Raw genomic sequence first — 7,521 nt, 5'->3', positions numbered from 1 at the left:
TACTCCGCGCAAGAAAACAAATCACGCAAATGGCAACAAGATCGTCAATACTGCGCGCAAGAAAACAAATCACGCAAATGGAGCAAGAACGTCAATACTCCGCGCAAGAAAACAAATCACGCAAATGGAGCAAGAACGTCAATACTCCGCGCAAGAAAACAAATCACGCAAATGGCAACAAGAACGTCAATACTCCGCGCAAGAAAACAAATAACGCAAATGGAGCAAGAACGTCAATACTCCGCGCAAGAAAACAAATCACGCAAATGGCAACAAGAACGTCAATACTCCGCGCAAGAAAACAAATCACGCAAATGGAGCAAGAACGTCAATACTCCGCGCAAGAAAACAAATCACGCAAATGGCAACAAGAACGTCAATACTCCGCGCAAGAAAACAAATCACGCAAATGAAGCAAGAACGTCAATACTCAGCGCAAGAAAACAAATCACGCAAATGGCAGGAAGAACGTCAATACTCCGCGCAAGAAAACAAATCACGCAAATGGCAACAAGAACGTCAATTCTCCGCGCAAGAAAACAAATCTCGCAAATGGAGCAAGAACGACATTACTCAGAGCAAGAAAACAAATCACGCAAATGGCAACAAAAACGTCAATACTCCGCGCAAGAAAACAAATCACGCAAATGGCAACAAGAACGTCAATACTCCGCGCAAGAAAACAAATCACGCAAATTGAGCAAGAACGTCAATACTCCGCGCAAGAAAACAAATCACGCAAATGGAGCAAGAACGTCAATATTCCGCGCAATAAAACAAATCACGCAAATGGCAACAAGATCGTCAATACTCCGCGCAAGAAACCAAATCACGCAAATGGCAACAAGAACGTCAATACTCCGCGCAAGAAAACAAATCACGCAAATGGCAACAAGAACGTCAATGCTCCGCGCAAGAAAACAAATCACGCAAATGGGGCAAGAACGTCAATGCTCCGCGCAAGAAAACAAATCACGCAAATGGCAACAAGAACGTCATTACTCCGCGCAAGAAAACAAATGACGCAAATGGCAACAAGAACGTCAATGCTCCGCGCAAGAAAACAAATCACGCAAGTGGAGCAAGAACGTCAATACTCCGCGCAAGAAAACAAATCACGCAAATGGGAACAAGAACGTCAATACTCAGCGCAAGAAAACAAATCACGCAAATGGCAACAAGAACGTCAATACTCCGCGCAAGAAAACAAATCACGCAAATGGCAACAAGAACGTCAATACTCCGCGCAAGAAAACAAATCACGCAAATGGAGCAAGAACGTCAATACTCCGTGCGAGAAAACAAATCACGCAAATGGAGCAAGAACATCAATACTCCCCGCAAGAAAACAAATCACGCAAATGGCAACAAGAACGTCAATACTCCGCGCAAGAAAACAAATCACGCAAATGGAGCAAGAACGTCAATACTCCGCGCGAGAAAACAAATCACGCAAATGGAGCAAGAACGTCAATACTCCACGCCAGAAAACAAATCACGCAAATGGCAACAAGAACGTCAATACTCCGCGCAAGAAAACAAATCACGCAAATGGCAACAAGAACGTCAATACTCCGCGCAAGAAAACAAATCACGCAAATGGCAACAAGAACGTCAATAATCCGCTTAAGAAAACAAATCACGCAAATGGCAACAAGAACGTCAATACTCCGCGCAAGAAAACATATCACGCAAATGGAGCAAGAAGGTCAATACTCCGCGCAAGAAAACAGATCACGCAAATGGGGCAAGAACGTCAATGCTCCGCGCAAGAAAACAAATCACGCAAATGGCAACAAGAACGTCATTACTCCGCGCAAGAAAACAAATGACGCAAATGGCAACAAGAACGTCAATGCTCCGCGCAAGAAAACAAATCACGCAAGTGGAGCAAGAACGTCAATACTCCGCGCAAGAAAACAAATCACGCAAATGGGAACAAGAACGTCAATACTCAGCGCAAGAAAACAAATCACGCAAATGGCTACAAGAACGTCAATACTCCGCGCAAGAAAACAAATCACGCAAATGGCAACAAGAATGTCCATACTCCGCGCATTAAAACAAATCACGCAAATGGAGCAAGAGCGTCAATACTCCGCGCGAGAAAACAAATCACGCAAATGGAGCAAGAACATCAATGCTCCGCGCGAGAACACAAATCACGCAAATGGAGCAAGAACGTCAATACTCCACGCCAGAAAACAAATCACGCAATTGGCAAAAACAACGTCAATACTCCGCGCAAGAAAACAAATCACGCAAATGGCAACAAGAACGTCAATACTCCGCGCAAGAAAACAAATCACGCAAATGGCAACAAGAACGTCAATAATCCGCTTAAGAAAACAAATCACGCAAATGGCAACAAGAACGTCAATACTCCGCGCAAGAAAACAAATCACGCAAATGGAGCAAGAACGTCAATACTCCGCGCAAGAAAACAAATCACGCAAATGGCAACAAGAACGTCAATACTCCGCGCAAGAAAACAAATCACGCAAATGGCAACAAGAACGTCAATACTCCGCGCAAGAAAACAAATCACGCAAATGGCAACAAGAACGTCAATACTCCGCGCAAGAAAACAAATCACGCAAATGGCAACAGGAACGTCAATACTCAGCGCAAGAAAACAAATCACGCAAATGGCAACAAGAACGTCAATACTCCGCGCAAGAAGACAAATCACGCAAATGGAGCAAGAAAGAATGAGTGAAAACACAGAATCAAAAGAGTCCGTATTTGGTTCAGCTCAGTGTTGCTGTATTTCAGATCCATCAAAGCTGCCATGTGAGTTGTTAGGGAGATTAAGAAGACACGTGGTGTATTTGCCTTTATTAGGTAGATTGAGTTCAAGAGCTGCAAGGTTGCAACTCTAAAAAAAAATCAGGTTACACCACACTTGGAATACTGTATGCATTTCTGGTGGCCTCATTGTCAGAAGGATATGGAAGGTTTGGAGAGGGTGCAGAGGAGATATACCAGGATGCTGCCTGGACTAGAGAGCTTGTCTTATGGAGAATGTTTAAGAAAGCTAAGAGTTTTCTCTTTCGAGCAACTGAGGATGAGAGATGACTTGGCAGAGGTGTAAAAGATGCTGAGAAGCATCGATAGAGTGGACAGCCCGTGCCTTTTTCACTGGGTGCAAATGGCTTATACAGAAGTACATAATTTTAGATGACTGGAGAAAAGTACGGGGTGGGGTGTCAGAGGTATGTTTTTTACACTGAGAGTGGTAAGTATGGAATGCACTGCCAGCGGTGGTGGTGGAGGCAGATACATCACAGATGTTTAAGATTGGCATATGGATGAAAGGAAAGTAGAGGGCTACTGTATGTGGGAAATCAGCACAACATTGTGGGCCAAAGGCCCTGTATTCTGTTGTACTGTGTATGTTCTATGATGTAATTGATATCATTTAAATTACCTTGGCTCATTGAAGATAAACCTTGTTCTTTACTGAAGCTATGTCACCTGACTGCACTTTCCATTACATCATTAGACCACTCTGTCAGTGATAACTTCACCTATATAAAAAACATCACATCTTGATTTCTTGACAACTCTTCTCTTGTCTTTTCCTTTGAATCTTTGAAGCTTATTCCACTTCTCTCGTTTCTTCAATAAAATCCTCCTCTCTACCCTTCTTCATTCCTCACTCTGAGAGATCCTCATTTCTTTTTAGCATAGTAATTCCTCATCCACAGGAAGTTCCATTTGAATTGCCTTTCATCTTTCTTCTTAATCTTCAATGGGTTTCTATCCTCCCTTATCCTCCCATCACCTAAAATGCATAACAATCCTGTCTAATTTCAAGCCTTTAGGATCCTTTAGCTCTATCACTCCAGTTCTTTTTGTTTAAATTTAATATACAGACTATGCATGCACTCATACTTTCCCCATTGATCTCCCTCCTGGCACTTATCCTTGCAAGTGCTGCACCTGTCCCTACACCTCCTCCCTCACTATCATTCAGGGCCCCAAACAGTCCTTCCAGGTGAAGCACACTTCACCTCTGAGTCTGCTCGGATCATCCATCGTATCCGGTGCTCCCGGTTTAATCTCCTGTATGCGGGTGAGACCTGTTGTAGATTGGAAGACTGCTTCGCCGAGCACCTTTGCTCCATCTGCCAGTAAAAATGGGATCTCCTGGTAGTCACCCATTTCAATTCTACTTCCCATTCCCACTCCAAAATGTCAGTCCATGGCCTCCTCTATTGCTGTAATGAGGGCATACTCAGGTTGGCCAAGCAACACCTTATATTCCGTCTGGGTAACCTCTAGCCTGATGGCATGAACATTGATCTCTTGATCTTCTGGGAATTGCCCACTCCCCCATCCCCAGCACCACTGACTCTGTCACCATTCCCAATTTCTATTTCCCTCTCTCACTTTATCTCCTTACCTGCCCATCACCTCTCTTTGGTGCTCTTCCTCCTTCTCTTTTTTCTATCGTTTTCTACCTCTCCTATCAGATTCTCTCTCCTCCAGAATTTTACCTCTTTCACCAATCAACTTCCCAGCTCTTTACTTCACCCTTCCCCCTCACCTAGTTTCTCATATCACTTACCACCTGGTAAATCTTTCTTTCTCGCCCCCGCCCCCCCACCACCACCACCACCACCACATACTTACTCTGACTTCTTTTTTTTCCAGTCTTGATGAAAGGTTTTGGCTCAAAATGTTGACAGTTCATTCTTTTCCATAGATGCTGCTCGATCTGCTGAGTTCCTCCAGCATTTTGTGTGTGTGCTGCTTTGGATTTCCTGCACCTGCAGAATCAATCGTATTCGTCATGCACTCATACTTAATGATTAATCAAGCTGTTTTTGATTTCTAATGTTTGCACGTGTACTGGAAATAACACTAAACAATCTTGAATCTTAAATCTTTAAGACTCTAATCAAAAGCCACCTCTCTGACCAAACCTTTGGTCACCCTATTTATATATCTGTTTCTTTGGCTTGTTGTTAATTTTTGTGTGATTATGCTTCTCTCTGGTATCTTGGAATGATGTTCTCAATTTAAAGTGTTAAATAAATGCAAGTTTTTTGTTGAATATGAGGAACAGATCAAAGCCAAAGTCAGAAATGTCAAAGCTAAGTTTCTTGTCATATGCACAAGTTTATGTATGTGCAATGAAAAATCTAGTTGCAACAATATCACCGTCGTGTAGCCTTAGAAACACAATATTCACAAGAAAAACATAAATTATACAAAATTATACAAGAAAGAAAACAATTAAAACAAAAAAGTCCATTGTAGTGCCAAGTGGTCATAGCGTTGTTATACTGTGTTAGTAATTAGGGTTGTACAAGTTGGTTCAAGAACTGAATTTTTGAAGGGAAGTAGCTATGCTTGAACCAGGTCATGTAGGACTTCAAATCCTGCGTGATGGTATCTGCAAGAAGTTGGCGTGAGCCAGATGGTGGGGACCCTTATTGCAAGATGCTGTCCTCTTGAGGCAGCACCTCATGGAGATACTTTCAATGTTTCAAAGTTCAAAGTTCGAAGTAAATTTATTATCAAAATACATATATGTCATCATATACTACTTGAGATTCATTTTCCTGCAGGTATCCACAGTAAAATACAGAAATACAATAAAGTCAATGAAAAACGATACACAACTAAAGACTGACAAATAACCAATCTGCTAAAGAAGCCAGAATATGTAAACAATAAAAAATAAATAAATAATACTGAAAATGTGAGTTGTAGAGACATTGAAAATGAGTCCATAGGTTGTGGAATTGGTTCAGAGTTGGACTGATTGAAGTTATCCACACTGGCCCAGGAGTCTGATGGTTGAAAGCTAATAACTGACCCTGAACCTGGTGGTGTGGGGCCTAAGGCTCCTGTATATCATTTCCATCACAGCAGCTAGAAGAGACCCGGACTGGATAATGGGTATCTTTGATGATGGATGTTGCTTTCCTGTGGCAGTGCTCCTTGCAGATGTGCTCAATGATGGGAGAGCTTTGCTTGTGATGGACTGATAGGGGCCCACGTTTTGTTGACGTTTCTGTTCATAAGCATTGGTCTTTCCATACCAACCCATGATGCAAAAAGTCAGGATACTCTCCACTGCGCATCTATACAAGTTTGTCAATGTTTTAGATGACAGGCTGAATCTGCCCAAATGTTTAGGACAGTAAAGGCATTATTGTGCCTTCTTTATAATGGTACTTACATGTTGGTCCCAGGACAGCTCCTCTGATATGATAATGCCAATGATTTAAAGGCATTTAAATACACTTCTGATCCCCTAATGAAGAATGGCTCAAAGACCTCTGGTCATAGACCTCCTGTGTCAATAATTAGCTCTTTGGTTTAGCCTATGTTGAGCAAGAGGTTCTTGTTATGGCACTGTGTTGCCCTTAAGGCATTTATTTGACTTTGTTGGGTCTACGTTTTAAATGATTTGTTTGTAACTGTTTTCTGGTTAAAGTTAAAGGTTGATGATTAAGTTACAGTATAACAAATGTAAATTCATTTTCTATGGTATATCGCGGCATGTGATGACATCACCTCCGGTTTCGCTGTGTCTTATGTGTAACTCCCATTTCAGTGAAGCTGTGAAGGCGGGTGCCATGCGTGCAGCATGATCGTGAAGAGCTCCGTTTCTACCCACAAAGAAACATTATAGAAGCAACGCCGTAAGTTCATAAGAATGTATTTGAAGTAAAAATATTAACGAGGTTTCTGTTAAGGAAGCAGCGGTTTGGGTGGCGCGCGTGCCAGCTTTTCAATTTCAAATGCGGGGTGGGTTCGAGCCCAGCAGTGGTTTGATGCAACCCCTTCGCTCCCTACTCAGGGCGGCTGGAGACACTCGCTAAAAGAAGAGACCACACGTGGTCTTCAGAATGAAACAGACGTTGTATATGTTCGTATTTTTTTTATCAATAGTTTTCACCATACGATGTTAATGTGGAAGAGTAAACAGAAAATGATTAACCTTACTATGACTCTGTCTTTATTGGTTCCGGTTTAACTTGGTGTTTAGTCAGAGTTTCAACACATTGCACGAGAACACTACAGTGAAAAGGCGTAATCATTAGATGTTTTGACAAGTGGTACGATGGCTTCGTGATCAAGCATCAGGTCGCTTGCACTCAGCGCCAAGAGCGGTAGGACGTTGACAAGTGTGGCTGCCCTCGCAAGAGCTAAAGCAGAAGCCGCCAAGGTGCGAGCGTCATGTGCTAACCAAGAAGCAAAACTGGAAATGGAGAAGGCTGCTAGAGAAGCGGAAAACCAGAAGGAAAGGGCTTCCAGAGAAGCGGAAAACCAGTTGGAAAAGGCAAGGATAGATATAGAGTTAGAAGTGCTGTCGCTACAACGAGAAGCTGATGCGGCTGCGGTGGAAGCACAAGTGTTGGGAAACGCTGAAGAAATGCAAGTTCTAGACGAAACAGGAAAATCTATGTCAGAAAGGACCAAATTGGGACACACCAATGAATATGTCCAAACTCAAATTGACCTGAAGATTCATTCTCCCTCTTCATACTTACCTGTTGG

The sequence above is a fragment of the Mobula hypostoma genome, chromosome 4 (genome assembly GCF_963921235.1).
Source record: "Mobula hypostoma chromosome 4, sMobHyp1.1, whole genome shotgun sequence".
Lineage (NCBI taxonomy): Eukaryota > Metazoa > Chordata > Chondrichthyes > Myliobatiformes > Myliobatidae > Mobula > Mobula hypostoma.
This window is presented reverse-complemented; position numbering follows the sequence as displayed.